The sequence below is a fragment of the Dendrobates tinctorius genome, unplaced genomic scaffold, assembly GCF_039654945.1.
Source record: "Dendrobates tinctorius isolate UK_male_01 unplaced genomic scaffold, ASM3965494v1 ptg000039l, whole genome shotgun sequence".
Classification (NCBI taxonomy): domain Eukaryota; kingdom Metazoa; phylum Chordata; class Amphibia; order Anura; family Dendrobatidae; genus Dendrobates; species Dendrobates tinctorius.
The window spans coordinates 38012239-38034455 of NW_027361707.1; the positions used below are offsets into that span (position 1 = coordinate 38012239).

General features: G+C 44.7%; 1 pseudogene; it reads left to right on the forward strand.

The window, feature by feature from the left end:
* The window catches only part of LOC141088519 (cytosol aminopeptidase-like), a 42802-nt pseudogene extending 31365 nt beyond the window's left edge, over positions 1 to 11437 (forward strand).
* Positions 11438 to 22217: the final 10780 nt, after the last annotated feature.

Below are 22217 nucleotides of genomic sequence, written 5' to 3' on the forward strand. Positions count from 1 at the left end.
TTACGGTCATTGCTGTTCAATTTTGAGATAAGCTGCGCAAGGTCGACGGAGCTGCCTTGCCAGATGAAGAATATATCATCAATGTACCGCGTCCAAAGGGGGACACGGCACATTGACGCATCCTCATCTGACAAAAAGAGGTCCCTCTCCCACAGCCCCAGGAATAGGCCAGCATAGGTGGGCGCAAAGGCCGCACCCATGGCGGTCCCCTGGAGCTGGAGGTAGAAGGACCCCTTGAACACAAAAAAATTGTGCGTGAGGGTGAACTCTAATAGTTCCAGCAGAAGGTCCCTAAGCCTGGGAGCCAAAGGAGAAGTCTCCAAAAAGAATTTCACGGCTCTCGGGCCATCCGAATGTCTGATGTTAGTATATAGGGACTCCACATCTGCTGAAACTAGAAGAGTGTCACCCTCAAGGCAGAGTCTGTTGACCCTGCGCAGCAGATCCCCAGTGTCACGGAGGAAGGAAGGGAGGCTCATAACAAGAGGTTGCAGGTGGTAATCTATCCATTTGTTTATATTTTCCAGAAAGTTGCCACGTCCCGACACTATAGGTCGTCCGGGTGGCACCGAGGAGCTCTTATGTATCTTAGGGATCAGATACAGAGTTGGGATCGTGGGTTCAGGAACCATTAATGCTGAAAATAATGGTTTGGTGATAACGCCATCCCGTAGAGATCTTTTCAGAATTGTTTCCAGCTGAGATAAGTATGAGAGGGGGTTATAGGTCAATTTTCTATAACAGGTCTACCTCCAGCTCCAGGGGACCGCCATGGGTGCGGCCTTTGCGCCCACCTATGCTGGCCTATTCCTGGAGCTGTGGGAGAGGGACCTCTTTTTGTCAGATGAGGATGCGTCAATGTGCCGTGTCCCCCTTTGGACGCGGTACATTGATGATATATTCTTCATCTGGCAAGGCAGCTCCATCGACCTTGCGCAGCTTATCTCAAAATTGAACAACAATGACCGTAATATTATACTTACGTTCACATCTGATGCTAATGAATTGGACTTTTTGGATGTTACCGTAAGGAGGGACCCCTATGGGATGGTGCAAACAGACATATTTAGAAAGATTACCGCGACAAATTCCTTGCTGCACGCCTCATCCGCACATCCGAGACATGTCATTAAGGCGGTACCCATCGGTCAATTTTTACGACTGCGCCGTATCTGTTCTACAGATGAGACATTCTTTCATCGGGCGGATGAGCTTCGTCAACGATTTCTAGAACGTGGATATAGCCGGAGATCCATCAAAATTGCTTTCAATCGAGCTAAGCATGCTACTAGGCAGGATTTATTATATAGATCAGGGATGTCCAATACATCTAGGGGTAACCAAACTGTTAGGTTTATTACTACTTTTAGCTCTAGATCAGAGGCTGTTCGTTCTGCCCTTGATAAAGCATGGCCTATCCTCCGCATTGACCCGGTCATTAACAGGATCACAACAGAGAGACCAGCCATGGCGTTCCGACGGTCTAGAAACTTAAGGGATCATCTGGTTATGAGCCACTACGCTGTGGTCTCTAAAACTACCTTTCTGGATGGTCACATTCCCGGGGTTGGTTGTTATCCGTGTGGCCACTGTGTCGCCTGCCCCAACATTATGCGGTGTACTGAATTTAACAATTCGAGTGGAGATCAGGTCTTCAGTATTAGACAACGCATTACCTGTACGACTAGGTATGTCATATACTATGCTACGTGTCCCTGTGGCCTTATTTATGTAGGCCTTACTACGCGACAATTCAAGGTCCGAGTCAGGGAGCACGTGTTGGGGATTCAGGCGGCTCGTGGCCACACGGATGCTTCCACCCTGAGGACTATACCTAGACACTTCAAGGAGCACCATGGCTGTGATTCCACCTCACTTATGGTATGGGGCATTGAGGCCCTGAAAATTGATATTCGAGGTGGGGGTCTATCTAAAAGATTGAGTCAATTAGAAGCTAAATGGATTTGGAAATTGAAAACAGTCCATCCATATGGCCTTAACGAATGTCTTTCATTCGTTCCATTTTTGTGAGTTTTCCTTTTATCTTTCCCTCTTCTCCTCCACCTATTCCCCCGTTGTGGTACTGTTACACTTCTGGAGTGACATTTGTTGTGTCTTTTTTAACTTTTTTAACTTTGTTTTATTTTAGTCTTTTAGATTTGGCATCTTTTTGGTTGGGTTGTCTGGGTCCGAAATATCTTCTGGAGGCTTTGGATAAATATGATCGTCTCTTCTATGAATATATCAACATTCTCCTATACAAGAAGATGAAGATGTGTTCTCTTTGTTGCCCATTTTTTTTCCATTTTTTATGGGTGGACTTCTATGTGGTGATCATTGATATATGGCTGTATACACCTCTATTTACAAGCATATGTAGTTATATATATGGGGGCAATGCATAATAATGCGGCTGATAGAGATTATTCTTTATATTTCATTGTAATGGCATTATTTTTGGGCTAACTTATTCCATTTAGATTATAATAGGACTATGTACATTTTTATGGCTATAATTTTTGACTAAACTAATGCATGGGGTATATATATTGTTGTCATAAACCTGTATAGGACTGGAATACGTGGTTTACCCTATATCCTTATAACCCTCGTGTTTAATCATTTTTGATGCTTTGTAACAATCTATAAATTTTCATATAAATACATTGGTATTTTTTACGCTTACTATTAGGTGTGTTTCCATCTTTGATGGCCGTATATAAATTTTTTATGGTCATTTGCGCATGTGCGGTTACCTTATCCACCTATGCTATTGGATACTTATCCATGGTGCCTAATATAGTCGCTATGTGATGCAGTAGATACTGGTAAAACATTTGGCGCTCTTTTTTGGTCAAATACTATGTTAGATATCATATTTTTCTGTTTGCCATCTATTATGCCCCCAGTCAAGATGGCCGCGACCATTTTGTGGCCGTCTGCGCATGCGCGGGTGACGCGCGCCTAACTCCACCCCCATCCGCCCGTGGTCTGGCGTCTGACGTCACGGGGCCCCGTGTATTGTCAGCGCCAGCCCGGACGTGTTGGTGGGTGGGTGGTTGGTCGCTCCCCTGATTGGCGCTCAGGTTTATTTGGACCCCTATTTATAGTACACCCGGTGGCCTTTTATGACACACCCCCTGAGGAAGGAAGCGGTGTAGCTTCCGAAACGTACGTTGGGCTGTTTTCCTTGCGCCGGTGGTCCAGTGCCCCCTTAGGTATGAGTATTATGTTTGTATTTTGATCTCTCATAACCCCCTTCTTTGGGGTTGCCTGACGGTCTGGGGATTTTACCCTTTATTTCACTATGACTAGTCGGCTTGTATATACCACTAATGGAGATACATTATACCATATTGATATACCTTAGGGAATCTCTGTACCTCTGTGCGTTCTGCTTGTGTCACTTCTGTCATGCCAATTTTTATCTGTGTCCTTAATAAAGATTCATGTTATTTCTACCTATTTTGGATGTTTATGCACTGTTTTTTCGGTTGCTTCTTTATAAGAGGTACAGGGAGTGGACTGCTGAGGACTGGGGTAAAGTCATTTTCTCTGATGAATCCCCTTTTCGATTGTTTGGGAAGTCTGGAAAACGGCTTATTCGGAGAAGACCAGGTGAGCGCTACCACCAGTCTTGTCTCATGCCAACTGTCAAGCATCCTGAAACCATTCATGTGTGGGGTTGCTTCTCAGCCAAGGGAATGGGCTCTCTCTCAGTCTTGCCTAAAAACACAGCCATGAATAAAGAATGGTACCAGAATGTCCTCCAAGAGCAACTTCTCCCAACCGTCCAAGAGCAGTTTGGCGATCAACAATGCCTTTTTCAACATGGAGTACCTTGCCATAAAGCAAAGGTGATAACTAAATGACTCAGAGAACAAAACATAGAGATTTTGGGACCATGGCCTGGAAACTCCCCAGATCTTAATCCCATTGAGAACTTGTGGTCAATCATCAAGAGACGGGTGGACAAACAAAAACCTTCAAATTCAGACAAAATAAAAGCATTGATTTTGCAAGAATGGACTGCTATCAGTCAGGATTTGATCCAGAAGTTGATTGAGAGCATGCCAGGGAGAATTGCTGAGGTCCTGAAGAAGAAGGGTCAACACTGCAAATATTGACTTGCTGCATTAACTCATTCTAACTGTCAATATAACCTTTTGCTACTCATAATATGACTGCAATTATATTTCTGTATGTGATAAAAACATCTGACAAACACACATAAAAACCAGAGGGCAGCAGATCATTTGAAAATATAATATTTGTGTCATTCTCAAAACTTTTGGCCATGACTGTAGATAAGTTCCTTGGAGGGTCTAGTTTCCAAAATGGGGTCACTTGTGGGGGAGCTCCAGTGTTTAGGCACACAGGGACACTCCAAACGCGACATGGCAACCGCTAAATATTACAGTATATTTTCCATTCAAAAAGTCAAATGGCGCTCCTTCCCTTCTGAGCCCTGCCATGCGCCCAAACAGTGGTTTATGACCACATATGAGGTATCGGTGTACTCAGGAGAAATTGCCCAACAAATTTTAGGATCCATTTTATCCTGTTGCCCTTGTGAAAATGAAAAAATTGATGCTAAAAGAAAATTTTTGTTGGAAAAATTAAAATGTTCATTTTTTCCTTCCACATTGCTTTAGTTGCTGTGAAGCACCTGAAGGGTTAATAATCTTCTTGAATGTAGTTTTGAGTAGCTTGAGGGGTGCAGTTTTTAGAATGGTGTCACTTTTGGGTATTTTCTGCCATATAAACCCCTCAAAGTGACTTCAAATGTGAGGTGGTCCCTAAAAAAAATGGTTTTGTAAATTTTGTTGTAAAAATGAGAAATCGCTGGTCAACTTTTAACCCTTATAACTTCCCAACAAAAAAAAAATTTGTTTCCGAAATTGTGCTGATGTAAAGTAGACATGTGGGAAATGTTATTTATTAACTATTTTTTGTCACATAACTCTCTGGTTTAACAGAATAAAAATTCAAAATGTGAAAATTGCAAAATTTTCAAAGTTTTCGCCAAATTTCCGTTTTTTTCACAAATAAATGCAAACATTATCGACCTAAGTTTACCACTAACATGAAGCCCAATATGTCACGAAAAAACATTCTCAGAATCGCTAGGATCCGTTGAAGCGTTCCTGAGTTATTACCTCATAAAGGGACACTGGTCAATATTGTCAAAAATGGCCAGGTCGCTAAGGTCAAAATAGGCTGGGTCATGAAGGGGTTAATTGTATGGGTCCACTGCATCCTGATGGTGCATTTGTCTGGAGGCCTGTACGGGTAAACCTTTTTGCTCTTTTGCTGTTTTCCATCTATAAATGTGGAAATGTAGCAGAGCTGTGTGCATCTATAAATGTGCAAATGTAGCAGAGCTGTGTGCATCTATAAATGAGCAAATGTTTCAGAGCTGTGTCTATACGTAGCAGATCTGTGTGTGTATAATACACATTAACAATTGATCTATTACATTCCTATTCTACCCTAGTGCATTAAAATTAGTGATCATGACCTCTCCATTTTACCCGGGAAGTTTTAGTTAGTAGGAAAAATGTTTTTCCTATTTTGTGCTCTCTAAACCTAGAGTGTAGTGCAAAATAATACATTATTTATCTTTCAATTTTAGTTATATAAAGGCTATATGAAAATGACAGTTTTATTCACTTTTACTTTTATGCCACCAATTGAACCACATACCGTGGTATGAGCTGTGTACACAAATTTGTGGAATATTTGAAAATTAATTTTGTTTTAAATGCAGTGGAACAATTTTTAAAAATCTGGCTGTAAATGTTTTCCCCTCCCAATTTAAGTACGGTAACTTCCGACACATCAACTGTTTTGATTAATGGTGTCGGAGTGCTGAAACCTTCGCAGACCACTTATATACTTTTGTGAGCATATACAATGCTAACCCTGCCCCTCCAAAAATGAGCTAAAAGGGCACAATTCTGATTATAGTGCCCCTGACCTTTTTGTTTTATGGATCAGTGGGGGGGTGCTAAACTCGCATACCCTCACTGATCAAAACTTAAAGCGTTTAAGTGTGACATATAAAAAGTTCTCTAAAATTGCTTTTTGTCTTCCATGGAGGGGGGGAGAATTGCCCAGAATTGTGGCACTTTTTTTTGTGAAGTTTCTCTAAAAGAAAAAAAAAACTGAAGAGGGAGATTGGAGTAGATAGCTGACCTGCATTTTTTTCTTTTTAAATCCATTGATGAATCGGACAAAAACTCCACGAAACCACCCAAACTCTGGCAACAATGGCGGGGACAGCAAAAACAGAAAAATAGACACGTAAACACACAAAAATAAACTTTAAAACAGGCAAAATGCGATAATGGATTACTTTCTTGTCCCATCCCATGGACCACTTTTTAGGACATTTTTTTTATATTTGATTATTCTGCAGTAAATTACTTAAAAAAATCAATTTGGTACAAAGTAAAACACCCGTCACGCAGCGGCTTATCAGAACAGTAGGAAGTCGGCCAAGTCTTTGATCCTGTTGCCAAGAGGCTCCCAAACAGCGGCCATTGTAGTTACTCAGCATTGGTCCTAGGTTTTCTATGGCATCTCTACTCCTGTCTGATACTTTTTATCTTGTATGTAATATGTTTCTGTAAAACTAATGATGGTGTTAATCTCGTCCTGTAAGGTTTGGCTCCACTGTGTGAAAATATGCCCAGCGGCAGAGCTAATAAGCCTGGGGATGTGGTGAAGGCCAAGAACGGGGAAGACCATCCAGGTAATCTTCACCCATTGCCGGCTGTGGTGACGGCCATTATCCTGACTAGTAGGAGTTTAGTAGGGTGACGAATACAAATATCAGCTTTGCCCTAGGTTTCCTCAGCTTTTGGCTCCCTAGTAAACATGATATAAATGGAGATCTGGCCCCTGGGTTTATGCTCTTATCTCATTGTAACCCAAGGCAATGTGTAGCGGGGCCTGTGATGGGTTGGACCATTAGATGTACATGGTCAGTGTGAAGCTGGAAAGTGTTCTGTACCAACACCACCAAACAATGGAGAACCAGCTCAAAACTCGCCACCCTGAGCCATTGTTAGTAGTGCTATCCAGTTCAAAGTGGCACTGAGGAGTGGCCATACATTTGTCATGTATAGTCAATGGCGTAGCGTGTGTTGGGGGCCCCGGTAAGGCAAGTGTTTTCATTGTGCTGTGTAGTATTAGTATAGAGTCCCTTACACTAATCCAGTACTGAACCCCCAAACATATTATTGTTTTTGTTTTTTAACCCCTTACTGATATCTGTCGGCACCCTGTCTTTGATGCGAGCTCAGGAACTGAGATTGCATCTTTCCCAGCAGATGATGGCTGTGTTATTCAGCCATCATCTGCCTCTAACATCCTTGTGTAGAGCGGAGCTCTGTCCACAGGTGTTAACCTGTTAAACTTAGCTGCCAGTCTTTTGACAGCGGCATTCACAGCTCACGTCCTGAGGAGCGCGCTGTTCTAATTGGCTGTTGGCTCCAATGCGAGGTGCTCGCGGTCTCACAATGGGTTGCCATGACAGCTGGGGGTCTGCTGAAGACTCCTTATGGCTGTCATGGTGGTGCTCCAATGAGAGCGGGATCTTTTCCTATATAAAGCAACACTGGTATTGCTGAATCCTATATATCCAAGGAGGATAATGGTAGACACTTCACTATTCAATACACCACCTATATCTGTTCCTGCAATAGTCAGTAGCTGTCAGATAGGAAGAGATTCCAGCTTCATAATTAAAATATTGACTTTTTCGATGGATATATAAAAACAAATTACAATTGAAAAGACAAGGCAAGAAGCCTCCACAGAAGGGGGACACGAGCAAAATATAAACCCATCCCACAATAGTGGATAAATTGCTGTATTCAGTCCTTCAGGGTTTAGATTTATTACAGTGCAGGATCTTTCTAGAATAGACCACGATAGAGCCGGATTGTTCTCTAATGCCACCAGTTTTGTGACTATTATAGATAAAGTGCGAGTCCTATATTTCAATAGAATACAGATATCTAACCGCAAGATGAAGGGTTCTCCTCTAATAAGTATTGATCCCTTGCCCTGTACTGATCAGATCTGAACAGCAATTTAGTTTGTTTTATTTTATAGATGGCAAAGTAGTAAATCCATGACTGCTGCTGTTTCCTCACAGGTAGATAACACTGACGCGGAGGGACGGCTGCTGTTGGCGGACGCTCTGTGTTACGCACACAACTTTAATGCAAGAGCGATCGTAAATGCAGCGACATTAACAGGTATGGGAGCTGCGTACACATGATGGAAGGGGCTGGAAGAATGTACACATGGGCTCCGATTCATTAAGTGTGGGGTCTCAACGTGAGAGGCGCGCGCCACTTAGGATGCCCCAAACTCGTTATCACTGCTGTGCGGATCCATGCACCTCGCAAGAAACAGGACTGGAGTAACACTTGTAGAGTAAGAATCACCCCCCACTTTTGATGAATTTAATGGGCGGGTGTAGCCAGGCCCCATCCCCCTTCACCAGCTCAGAATAGATGATCCGTTACTGATCGGTGAGGGTCTGACCAGGGAATAACTGTCCCTGATTGAGCTTTTTTTTTTTAATTCAAGTTACAAAATTGAGTGGCAGATTGGATACTTGATTACTGCTCCATACCTCCTCTTACTGGGCTGCCAGAAAAAGCCGAGTGCAGCACTGGGCAGCCCCCCATAGGATGAGCAGAGCAGCGGTCAGGTATCTGCATTGCCGCTCTATTTAACCAGAGATAAAAGTTCCAATTTTGCCGATCAATACGGTTACCGATCAGTAAGATTTCACCAGTAGACTTGGGCGACTTTGCAGAGGGAACCTGGGTTCCTGGATCACGCCTGCCCATCAGCTGATCGCCGCCGCAGCTGCATATGTCACATGCTGTGACTGACACAGGCGCGACACATGCAGCTGCAGAGCCGTTCAGCCGGTGTGATCCAGGAAGCCGGGTTCCCTCTGCAGCTTATTTGGTAAGCGCTTATAGCTTGCCGAATAAGAGGGAACCCGAACAAATTCGCTCAACTCTAATCACCAGTCCTATGGATGGGTAATAACTGGAGAACCCTTTTAATTTGGATTTCAAAAAAATATAATTAATGTATGTCGTAGAGAAATAATGTTTGTTTTTTCTTTAGCTGTATATTTTATTAGTTTTGCATTGTCTGTCTGGTGGTCTGTGCTTTATGGCGGCTGCAATTGGGTGGAATATGAATGGTGGAAGAAGTGTCAGTAGACACAACCAGCTACCAGGATGTGATTGGTGCAGATGGAGCCCGGCTTTATCCGTTTCACTTTGTGGGATTGTACTGCAGCTGTATGCAGTTATTGTATGTAGATGTCTGCCTGTGTCTTCTCACGAGGAGCGCGGCTCACCGGGAATTGTTGTGTAGGTGCAATGGACGTAGCCCTGGGATCTTCAGCCACTGGAGTCTTCACCAATTCTTCTTGGCTTTGGAATCACCTTCAAGAGGTCGGAAACATTTTACTTTCTATCTTCTTGTCATAACATGCTCTTCTGTCTGAATCATTGTTCATTTCACTTTATTCCCCCCCCTTTCCTTATTCCAGTAGCTCTTTATTTGTCCACTAACATAACTGTACGAGAGATTTTTTTTTTTTTTTTTTTTGGGGTTGGGAGGAGGGTGTGTTCTAGTTTTGAAAGACACCATTCACTTTTTGTACTATATTTGTCTTTTTTTTTTAATTTTTTTTTTTATAGCGCTCATTGTGCAGTAAATGACCTGGAACACAATTATTCAGGTCAGTGCAATTACAACAGTGCCAAAGCTGCATAGGTTTGGGCTCCCCCCTTTGTTTGGTCTTAAAGAAAACATTTGGAACTTTTGTAATAAATAAAAAGAATAAAAAAAATTTCTTCCATTCATATAGCTGTGCAAGAGCTTGTTTTTCACATGGCGAGATTTTTTTTTCTCTCTTTTCCTTGACCCAATTATGGGGTCCATGCAACGTTTTGATTTTTCACTGCATTTTTTGGAGGTTATGTTGACCAAAAAAATGGTCAGTTTGGCTTTATTTTTTGTCTTTTCCAGTATTGTAATTCTTAACATTTTTCATTGTTTTTCCTTCATTTTGCAGCAATGCCAAATAGATTCAGATCAGGAAAAGGAATTCAATTCATACTGTCAGGGTGTGTTTTTCTTTACTTGAACTTGTTCTGTATACTGCAGCAATATATAGTAAAAATTACCAGTCGCCTATTAAGATAGGGCAAGGCTGCGTAGGAGCACAAAGATGGAGGCAATGAGGGCCTTCAGAAGGTGTCTGGCTGCCAACGAAACCATCAGCACCTTCCCATTCAGCACTATTTCAGCTGTCATACAGCGATCTGAGCTAGCTCCAGTTGTTGCTACTAGAGGCAGTTGCCAGCTGTGTAACACTGCCAGCATCTGTTCTGTATGGGGGCGGCTCAGCTCCTGAGAGAACTCCGTACACCTGCACCTTTTGTGGGAAGGCACCAAGTATGTATTCTAGACCTGTGGGATGTCCTCCACATTGCTGAATTTACTGCTGATGTTTCATGTTCCTTCCAGGCCAGCGTCGTGACTGGGGATCGTGTATGGAGAATGCCTCTCTTTGATCATTACACTAAACAAGTGACTGAGTCGGCCCTCGCAGACCTTAATAATGTCGGGAAGTACAGCAGGTAATGGATGTAAATATGGTGGTTGTAGTAGGTTTCTAAAGTATCTCATAGAGCGACCCCCGCCTCTGAGACCTCCATCCATCACCAAAACGGAGATCCAGATTTGCTCATCTGTTGGAATTCCTATAGAAATGATTGGTGAGATCCTAACCACATGGGTGCACCCCTACAGGATATGTCATCAATTTCTATCATGGGAATATTATTATTATTATTGGGGTTTTTTTTTTCCTTTTTATGTGGATTTTATTAAAAAATAAACCTACAATTTCCACATCAGTAGTATACATGAGGTAATGTATCTTGCTCCACAGAAACTAATGAAAGGTTTTCTTCTCGCAGATCTGGGGGTGCGTGTACGGCCGCGGCTTTCTTGAAGGAGTTTGTCACGTCCCCGCACTGGGCTCACCTGGATATAGCCGGAGTCATGTCCAACAAGGATGAGGTCCCTTATCTGCGCAAGGGCATGTCCGGCCGCCCCACAAGGACTCTGGTAGAATTCGCCGATCGGCTGAGTAAGGACAAGAAGCCCAAATAATCCGGACATCAGTTACCGGATCTGCTTCGTCCTATGTGGACGTAATGAACTAAAGCGCAATGACCTTGCTATGCACTTATTTTTTTACTAACACGACCAAAGCAAATCTAGAATCTGCGCCTCCATCTTCAGATGATTCTGCAATTTTAATACATCTATGTGCTGAGTGGAGAAATGTCTGAAAATAAAGAAAAAATCAAAAATTTTATCTGCCAGTCATATCTCACACATTTGTTTTATAGGTGTTGAACGCTTTAGGCACGATTCATCATTGCATTTTGGACGTGACAAATTAATCAAACTATTTGTACTTTTTTTTTTTTTCCTCCAAGCGGTTTCTGATTTTTATGTCAGTGTGACTTTCCAGATGAATTAAACAGATTCATTAAATGCGACTATTTAAAAAAAAAAAGTTGCAAAATTTGGCACAATTCTACTCTTCTAGTCCTCCCTGGAGTGAATATATCAGTTATTTGGCTGCAACTTTTCCCATTTAAGCACTCGCAGAACCAGTTAGGAAAAAGACAGCTTGAGGTTATGCTCAAAACTCGAGTCTCATGTGCCATTTTGATGAATCTAGTGCAACAAAGTCAGCAAAAACCACAAGTTGAAAGACTTAAAGGGTTCAATTCATCATGAGCTGGGTATATTTTACTATCTGCCGTACATGTACTGTGCAAGTCATATGTGTATGGAGCTGGGCCGCAAAGTGTAAATGATTAAGTCACGGGTTTCCCTGAATCTTCTATATATCAATCTGCTCAGCTCCTGGTCACGCTGCAAAGCAGTTGTGGAGTTTCTCACTCAGGATGCTGTTTTCTCCTGATGTAGATTTACTGAATATATTAGTGGAAGGGATCTTCCTGGCATTTGTTCTCAGTAGATTCCTTTTGTATAGTTAATGGGGACCTGTCTCCTTGGAAAACGCCACCTTCAAGTCCACACTCACTGCAGCAAAACAAATCTGCTTCTCATATCTTATATCCTCCCTGTCTCGCAACCCTAATCAGCTATTCAGTAGTTTCAGTTGTCTCTTCCATCCCCCAGCACCCCCTCTCTCTCCTCTCATATCAGCTGCAGACTTTGCTTAATTCTTCAAGCAGAAAATTAACATCTGAGAAAGCTCAGGCCTACAGCCCTTCCTCATAACTCAGCCCTCCTCCTCCAAAACCAGTGTCTCTGCCATTATAGAAGACCAACTTTCCTCTCTACTCTCCAGATCACATCTCGCCACCTGTGCACTTGACTGATCCTGTCCCACCTCATACTAAACCTCACCAGTCTTCATCCCACCTCTTCAACCTCTCACTAACAACTGGGGTCTTCCCCCTTATGCTTTATATGTACCTTGATCACGCCCACCCTTGACCCATCCTCTGTATCTAGCTATCGACTCATATCACTTCTCCCCTATGCCTCAAAACTACTGGAACAACACGTCCATCTTGAACTGTCCTCCCACCTCTCTTCCTGCTCCCTCTTTGACCACTTATAATCTGGCTTCCAGCTGCATCACTCCACTGAAACTGCCCTGACTAAGGTCACCAATGACCTACTAACTGCCTAAGCCAAGGGACACGACTGTCCTCCTCCTAGACCTGTCCTCTGCCTTCGACACAGTGGACCACTCCCCCTTACTACAGATTCGCTCATCTCTTGGCATCACAGACTTGGCCCTATCTTGGATCTTGTCATACCTAACAGACCGGACATTGTCTCCCTCTTGCACACCACCTCATCACCCCCTATCTATAGATGTCCCCAAAGGTTCAGTTCTAGGACCCATGCTCTTCTCAATCTACACCTTTGGTTTTCAGTATCACCTCTATGCCGATGACACACAGATCTACCTCTTTGGACCTGATGTCACCTTCTTGCTTACCAGAATCCCAACATCTGTCTATTTCATCTTTCTTCTTAGCTAAATTTCTAAAACTTAACATGAACAAAATAGAATTTGTCACCTTTCCCCCATCTCTCTCAACCCGCCTCCCAACCGACCTGGCCATCAAAGTCAACGCCTGTTCACTCTCCCTAATCTCACTTGCTCGCTGCCTTGGGGTTATCCTTGACTCTCATCTCTCTTTCAAACAACATATCCAAGCCCTTTCCACTTCTTGCCAATTCCAACTCAAAAATATTTCCTGGATTCATGCATTCTTGGTTCAGGAATCTGCAAAAACAATAGTGCATGCCCCCATCATCTCCCATCTCAAAGACTACAATCTCCTGCTCTGTGACCTCCCTTCTAACACACTTTCATCCCTCAATACTATCCTAAACTCTGCTGCCCGACTAATACACCTATTCCCCCACCTCTTCTCCCTGTCAATCCCTTCACTGGCTCCTCATTGATTGACCAGAGACTCCAGTTCAAAACCACAATCATGGCATACAAAGCCATCCACAACCTGTCTCCTCCATACAGCTGTGAGTTAGTCTCCCAACATCTATTCTCACCCACCATGGGAACCTTCATAAGAAACCTAAAGACTCACCTCTTCAGACAACCTGCAGTAACCCTTGTTCCATCATACTGCTGCACAAACAGCTCTACCCTCCCTATTGTAGCCTCACACATCCCTTGTAAACAGTGATCCCTCACGGGCAGGGTCCTATCTCTCCTCCTGTACCAGTCGATGACTTGTATTCATGATTATTGTACTTTTTTTTTTTTTTACACTCTTTTAACATGTAAGGTGTCATGGACGTAATGGTGCTAGAAGAATAATCTGCCCGTTAATAGCAATATAATGTTCCCTGTCCGCCTTATTGAACATTCAGATATAGGGAGAAAATTAACCTCCTGAGAGCTGCTGGATCATTTACCCCTTCATGACCTTTGACGTACATTTACGTCAAAGTTTGTGCCTGCCTTTGATGCGGGCTTGCACACCGACCCACAACTTTTCCCCGCACATGATGGCAGATTTAATCAGTCACCATGTGCCTTTAACAGCCTTGAGTGTAGTGGTGCTCTGCCCGTGGCTGTTATCCGGTTACATCTCGCTGTCCATTACTAACGGTGGGATTTAACACGTGCCGGCCAGAAGTGCGTCATTGCATCTTGACCATCAATGCACCCGACACGTGATCGTGGGGCGCAATTGGATTGTCGTGACAGCCGGGGGTCGGCAGAAGACCTCTGCACCTGCCATTACGATCCTACTGTGAGTACCGGCTTATGGCTGGCTTTCATAGAAGACTGTGATCTCTGCTACACACAGCAATGCTGATGCACAGGGGTGGATTAAGGGTAGCCAGGGCCCCGGGCTGTTCAGACTCCATAGGCCCTCCGGTCATGTGACGGGGTCGGGAAGTCACTAGTTTTCATGACGCATACGTGGCGGGAAGGGGTTAAATACTGAGGTAAAAAAACTCTGCAAATACGCAACGTGTGCACGAGGCCTCACAAATACTGAGGTAAAAAACCCCAAATGCTCAGTGTGTCCATGAGGCCTTACAAATACTGAGTGAAAAACTCACCAAATACTCAGCGTGTGCACGAGGTCTTACAAATAGTGGAAGGCTTCCACCCAACATCTAGTCCTGACTCACCTGTACCTAACATCGAAACCAGCTAATAGCCTGCAATCACCTGCTGACCTGGACCCATGACCTGTCAGACAAGTTACTTCACATGAGTCACACAGAGGCTTCTGCTTCATGAACTTCCCCAGATAGAAGAAGCAGCCTCCGATGTGCAGCCTGTGGCCGGATACACAGGAAGAGACGCTCCTCGTCACAGGCTGTGTCCAGCATGGCAGCAGAGGGGTTAACGCCACAGACAAGTCGCCGTCTCCTCACACACTGAACACGACGCTGCATCTGGCGACGAACAAGCGCACATTGCGCAATGTTAGTCATGTCCCAGATGTTCAGCATGTGGAGGACCAAGGGGGACCAAAAAAGACCCCAGGATTGGAACAGGAGCATGGGAAAGTGGACGGCGGTTGGAGGGGCAGGGTTTATATAGGGGTCGGAGTAAGTATATATATATATATATATATATATATATATATATACACACAGACACATATTACTACATGCGGGCAGTGCACACATGCACAATCCTCAGGTTGTACAACTTCCAACTGGTCAAAACATTTCAGTATGCCAAGAAATATAGCAGGAATAAAATACATCTCATAGTAACTTGTGTGAGGCACAGGTGACAAGAACCCGCCATCTCGTGCCCACCTTACTAGAGGTGCCCACATATAACAAAGTTGATGGAAACAGATGCCTTCCACTATGATGATTGGCTACCGGGCGCCCGACCACACCCATTTCACAACTAGTCACACCCATGTCCACGCCCCAACCACACCCATTTAGCACTGCTGATCACACTGACTGGTACTGAGGGCACAGTGGCTGGTACTGTGGGCACATTGACTGGTACTGAGGAAAAGAGAGAAAGAAAGAACAGAGAGAAACAAAAAAAGAACAGAGAGAAAGGAAAAAAGACCAGAGAAAGAAAGGGGATAGAAAAAAAGAACAGAGAGAAAAAAAGAAAGAGAAAGAAAGAGGGGAAAGAAAGAACAGCGAGGGAGAGAGAAAGAAAGAGGGGAAAGAAGGAACAAAGAGAGAAAGAAAGAAAGAGAAAGGTGAAAGAAAGAATAACGAGAGAAAAAAAGAAAGAGAAAGAAAGAGGGGAAAGAAAGAACAGCGAGGGAGAGAGAAAGAAAGGGGAAAGAAGGAACAAAGAGAAAGAAAGAGAAAGGTGAAAGAAAGAATAACGAGAGAAAAAAAGAAAGAAAGGGGAAAGAAAGAACAGAGAGGGAGAAAGAGAGGGGAAAGAAAGAACAGAAAGTGAAAGAAAGAACAGAGAAAGAAAGAAAGAAAAAGACAAGGAAAGAGGGGAAAGAAAGATTCTATAAAGATACTATACCAGCTCACATTGTAGTGCCCACCTGAGCCTCCTGGTGCAGGACATATCATGATCCACTCACATGGCCGACATCCCCGAGTCCAAGGCGATCCCGCTGTCCGCGCTCTCAAAGGAGGACATGGTGATGATCTGAAGCATTCCCTGAAGAGCCTCCATGGTTCCGTCACAATCTCCTCTGGTCATTTACATCTCATAGTAACTTGTGTGAGGCACAGGTGACAAGAACCCGCCATCTTGTGCCCACCTTACTAGAGGTGCCCACTGCCCACATATAACAAAGTTGATGGAAACAGATGCCTTCCACTATGATGATTGGCTACCGGCCGCCCGACCACACCCATTTCACAACTAGTCACACCCATGTCCATGCCCCAACCACACCCATTTAGCACTGCTGATCACACTGACTGGTACTGAGGGCACAGTGGCTGGTACTGTGGGCACATTGACTGGTACTGAGGAAAAGAGAGAAAGAAAGAACAGAGAGAAACAAAAAAAGAACAGAGAGAAAGGAAAAAAGAACAGAGAAAGAAAGGGGATAGAAAAAAAGAACAGAGAGAAAAAAAGAAAGAGAAAGAAAGAGGGGAAAGAAAGAACAGCGAGGGAGAGAGAAAGAAAGAGGGGAAAGAAGGAACAAAGAGAGAAAGAAAGAAAGAGAAAGGTGAAAGAAAGAATAACGAGAGAAAAAAAGAAAGAAAGAACAGAGAGGGAGAAAGAGAGGGGAAAGAAAGAACAGAAAGTGAAAGAACAGAGAAAGAAAGAAAGAAAAAGACAAGGAAAGAGGGGAAAGAAAGATTCTATAAAGATACTATACCAGCTCACATTGTAGTGCCCACCTGAGCCTCCTAGTGCAGGACATATCATGATCCACTCACATGGCCGACATCCCCGAGTCCAAGGCGATCCCGCTGTCCGCGCTCTCAAAGGAGGACATGGTGATGATCTGAAGCATTCCCTGAAGAGCCTCCATGGTTCCGTCACAATCTCCTCTGGTCATTTTCCATCACGTCACTTCCGATAGAATGTCATGTGCGAGTTTTCAAGTGCTCCTTGGGGCTCCGCCATATACTCCTGTGTCCACGGGAAAAGTAAGCTCCAGGTCGGGGCAGTGGGGCAGACTCTCAAAATCTGGTACGGTTGGGAGGTATGAATGCTCCCCATCATACACCTTGTACACACATGGCTCCGCACACCTCATTCACACACTGTTCCGCTTTGTATGCCTCGTACACACGGCTTCGCTCCGTACACCTCGCACACACAGCTCCATTCAGTACACACATCGTAAACCTCGTGCACATGCGGCTCTGCTCCGTACACCTTATACACACACGGCCACACTCTGTACACCTTGTACACACATGGCTCTGCTCTGTAAACCTTGTACACATGCGGCTTTGCTCCATACACCTCATACACACATGGCTCCGCTCCGTAAACACATGGCTCAGGTCTGTACACTTTGTACACACAGGGATCCGTTCCGTACACCTCGTACACACGCGGCTCCTCTCCGTACACCTGGTACACATGCGGCTTCGCTCCGTACACCTCGTACACACACACGGCTCCGCTCCGTACACGCGTGGCTCCGCTCCGTACACCTCGCACACGTGCAGCCCCGCTCCGTACACCTCGCACACGTGCAGCTCAGCTCTGTACACACAGGGCTCCGTTCCGTACACCTCGTACACACATGCGGCTCCGCTCCGTACACCTCGTACACACACGCGGCTCCGCTCCGTACACCTTGCACACGTGCAGCTCAGCTCTGTAAACACAGGACTCAGCTCTGTACGCCTCGTACACGCGCGGCTCCCCTCCGTACACCTCTCGCGTGCGCAGCTCTGCTCCATACATCGCGCGCGGCTCCGCTCCGCACACCTCGTACACTTCGTACACACACGGCTCCACTTCGTACACACACGGCTCCGCTCCGTACACTTCGTACACACACGGCTCCGCTCCGTACACTTCGTACACACACGGCTCCGCTCCGTACACCTCGTACACACACGGCTCCGCTCCGTACACCTCGTACACACACGGCTCCGCTCCGTACACCTCGTACACACACGGCTCCGCTCCGTACACCTCGTACACACACGGCTCCGCTCCGTACACTTCGTACACACACGGCTCCGCTCCGTACACTTCGTACACACACGGCTCCGCTCCGTACACCTCGTACACACACGGCTCCGCTCCGTACACTTCGTACACACACGGCTCCGCTCCGTACACTTCGTACACACACGGCTCCGCTCCGTACACCTCGTACACACACGGCTCCGCTCCGTACACCTCGCACATTCGCGGGTCTGCTCCGTACACCTCGCACACACACGCAGCTACATCCATCCTGTAAACCCCTCCTGACCCCACACATACTTTCCTCATCCAGCACCATGACAACCAGCACAGCAGAGTCCCGCATACAATACAATGATGGCTGTGTGCACAGGACCTGTGATGAAGTCACAGGAGGGGAGGAGTCAGGGGTCACATGATCAGGGGCCTCTACTGAAACCCCTGACTCCTCCCCTCCTGTGACCTCATCACAGGTCGTGTGCGCACAGAGCAGGGATTTATCAGTGAGGGGCTGGCGCTGCGGTGGCCGGTGGGTCTGGGAGGGGGAGGAAAGGGTTGATACATGGGGGCGTGGCGCTATGGTGGCAGATTATAATGGGGCAATTTTCCCTGGGCTGGTGGGCCCCCCACACCGCTGGTCACAGACCGCTCCCGGCACTTTATCCCCCGGAATACTGTGATCGAATGCGATCACAGCATCCTGGGAGCAAGCAGAGGGCTGACAGCCCCTCTGCCTTTGGATCGGAGACCCCCGCGGCGTGACGATCGCTGCTATGGCAATCCGACAACACCCGGGTACCAGAGCTGAGAAACTTCCTGTCATGCGCAGTGCATGATCAGGAAGTCTCTCAGGTCAGTGTGCAGAAAGTGCAGCGCTGACAGCTTCTATAGCATGCAGATCTTCATCTGCATGCTATAGTCTAAGCGATCAGCCTGCAAAAAATGATTGTCCCATGGTGGGACAACATGTAAGAGATAGAATGAAGTAAAAAAAAAGTTTAAATAACTGTAAAAATATTTTTTAAAAATCTATATTCTATAATTGTAAAAATATTTAAAAAATAAAAAAAATCAATATTCTATCACTAAATAAATATTTGAATTAAAAAAATCTAAACAATAAAAGTACACATATTTGGTATCGCTGTGTCTGTAATGACCTCTCCTATAAAACTGTCTCACTAGTTAACCCCTTTAGTGAACCCAGTAAAAAAATAAGCAAAAAACAATGCTTTATCATCATACTGCCAAACAAAGTGTAATAACACGCGATCAAAAAGACGGATATAAATAAACATGGTACGGCTGAAAACGTCATCTTGTCCCACAAAAAAAAATAAGCCGCCATATAGCTCCATCACCTGAAAAATAAAAGTGATAGCTCTCAGAATAAAGCAATGCAAAAATAATAATTTTTTATATAAAAGTTTTTATTGTATAAAAGCACCAAAACACAAAAAATGATATAAATGAGGTATTGCTGTAATCGCACTGACCCAAAGAATAAAACTGCTTTATCAATTTTACCACACGTGGAACGGTGTAAACGCCCCCCCCCCAAAAAAAAAAGAAATTCATGAATTGCTGGCTTTTGCTCATTCTGTCTCTCAAAAAACGTCATGTGCCAAAAAATGGTCCCGCAAAAAACAAGACCCCACATGACTCTGTGGGCCAAAACATGGAACAATCATAGCTCTCGAAATGTGGTGATGCAAAAATTATTTTTTTGCAATAAAAAGCGTCTTTTAGTGTGTGACAGCTGCCAAACATAAAAACCCGCTATAACGCCTCTTTCACACTTCCTGATATTTCCGGTACCGGAGATGTCAGTGTCCATGTGTGTAATACTTACGGCACACGTGTGGCATGCGTGTGCAGCATCAGTACCACATGGACGGGCGCCAGGGAAGAAGCGTTACAGTAAGCACTGTTCCCCGGCGCCGGATGCTGATCTTGTCATTCTCCCCTGCTCTGCGGGCGATCAGTACAAGAAGGGGAGACTGATGAGAGCTATAATCAGCACCCGGCGCCGGGGAACAGCACTTGCTGTAATGCTTCTTCCCCGGCGCCGATGCGTGTCGCATGGATGACATCCATGTGTGTTATGCGTATGCACGTGTGATGGATGTTTTGTGGCCAGCGACGACATTGAAAAACGGACATGTCAGCATGTTTTGCCCATGGACACATGGTCTGTGGAACACACTGACATGTGCACAGAGCCATTCACTTGAATAGGCAAATAGCGCTCCGTTTCTCCTGAGTCTCTTCGCATGGCTGTCCAATGGTATAAAATTCTGTGACATACCCATGGTGTCAATATGATCACTGCACCCCTAGATGAATTCACTGAGAGGTGTAAGTCATAAAATGGGCTCACTTATGGGGGGTTCTGCTGTTTTGGCACCTCATGGGCTCTCCCAGTGAGTCATGGCACCTGCAAACCATAACAGTAAAATCTGGCGCTGCTTCCCTTCTTAGCTCTGCCATGCGCCCAAACAGTGGTTTACCCCCACATATGGGGTATCAGCGTACTCAGGACACATTGCACAATAATTCTTGTGGTCCAAATTCTTCTGTTACCCTTGGGAAAATAAAAAATTGGGGTCGAAAAGATCATTTTTGTGGAAAAAATGATTTTTACATTTTTATGGCTCTACGTTATAAATGTGTGTGAAGCACTTGGGGGTTCAGAGTGCTCACCCCACATCTAGATAAGTTCCGTAAGGGGTCTAGTTTCCAAAATGCGGTCACTTGTGGGGGTTTCCACTGTTTAGGCACATTAGGGGCTCTCTAAACGTGACATGGCGTCCGATCTCTATTCCAGCCAACTTTGCATTGAAAAGTAAGACTATGTGCACACGGAGTTTTTTGACTATGTGGATTTTGTAGTGAAAACTGCAGATAAATCTGCAGGATTAAAGTCCTGTGGTTTATCTGCGGTTTTACACCTCATAATGGATGAAAAGAATTGACATGCTGCGGATTGTAAACTGCAGCAAAACCGCGCGGAAAAATCCGCAGCATGTGCACAGCGGTTTCCAGTTTACCATTGAAAGCAATGGTACTGTACAACGCAGCTAAATCTGCTGCGGACCAACAGGACCAGAAACGCTGCGGATCCGCAGTAGAATCCGCACCGTGTGCACATGGCCTAAAACGGCGCTCCTTCTCTTCCGAGCTCTGCCATGCGCCAAAACAGTGGTTCCCCCCCACATATGAGGTATCACCGTACTCAGGACAAATTGCCCAACACATTTTGGGGTCCAGTTTCTCGTCTTACCGTTGGTAAAAAAAAAAAAATTGGATTTGAAGTAATTTTTTTGTGAAAAAATTTAAATGTTCATTTTTTTGAACATTCCAAAACTTCCTGTGAAGCACCTGAAGGGTTAATAAACTTCTTGAATGTGGTTTTGAGCACCGTGAGGGGTGCAGTTTTTAGAATGGTGTCACTTTTGGGTATTTTCTATCATATAGACCCCTCAAAGTGGCTTCAAATGTGATGTGGTCCGTAAAAATAAAATGGTGTTGTAAAAAGGAGAAATCGCTGGTCAACTTTTAACCCTTATAACTTCCTAACAAAAAAAAATTTGCTGCTCCCAAATTGTGCTGATGTAAAGTAAACACGTGGGAAATGTTACTTAGTAAGTTTTTTGTGTGCTGTATCTCTGTGATTTAAGGGCATAAAAATTCAAAGTTGGAAAATTGTGAAATTTTCAAAATTTTTGCCAAATTTCCGTTGAAATTTTACCACTGACATGAAGTACAATATGTCACGAGAAAACAATGTCAGAATCACCGGGATCCATGGAAGCGTTCCAGAGTTATGGCCTCATAAAGGGACAGTGGTCAGAATTGTAAATATTGGCCGGTCACGAACGAGCAAACCACCCTTGGGGGTAAAAATATGGGGGAACCACAGAAGTTCGGATCTCCCCACTTCTCCCTATTGCTGCATTCCCTCTGGATCAGTCCGTCATTGTTACTGTCAGTGACATCTGTG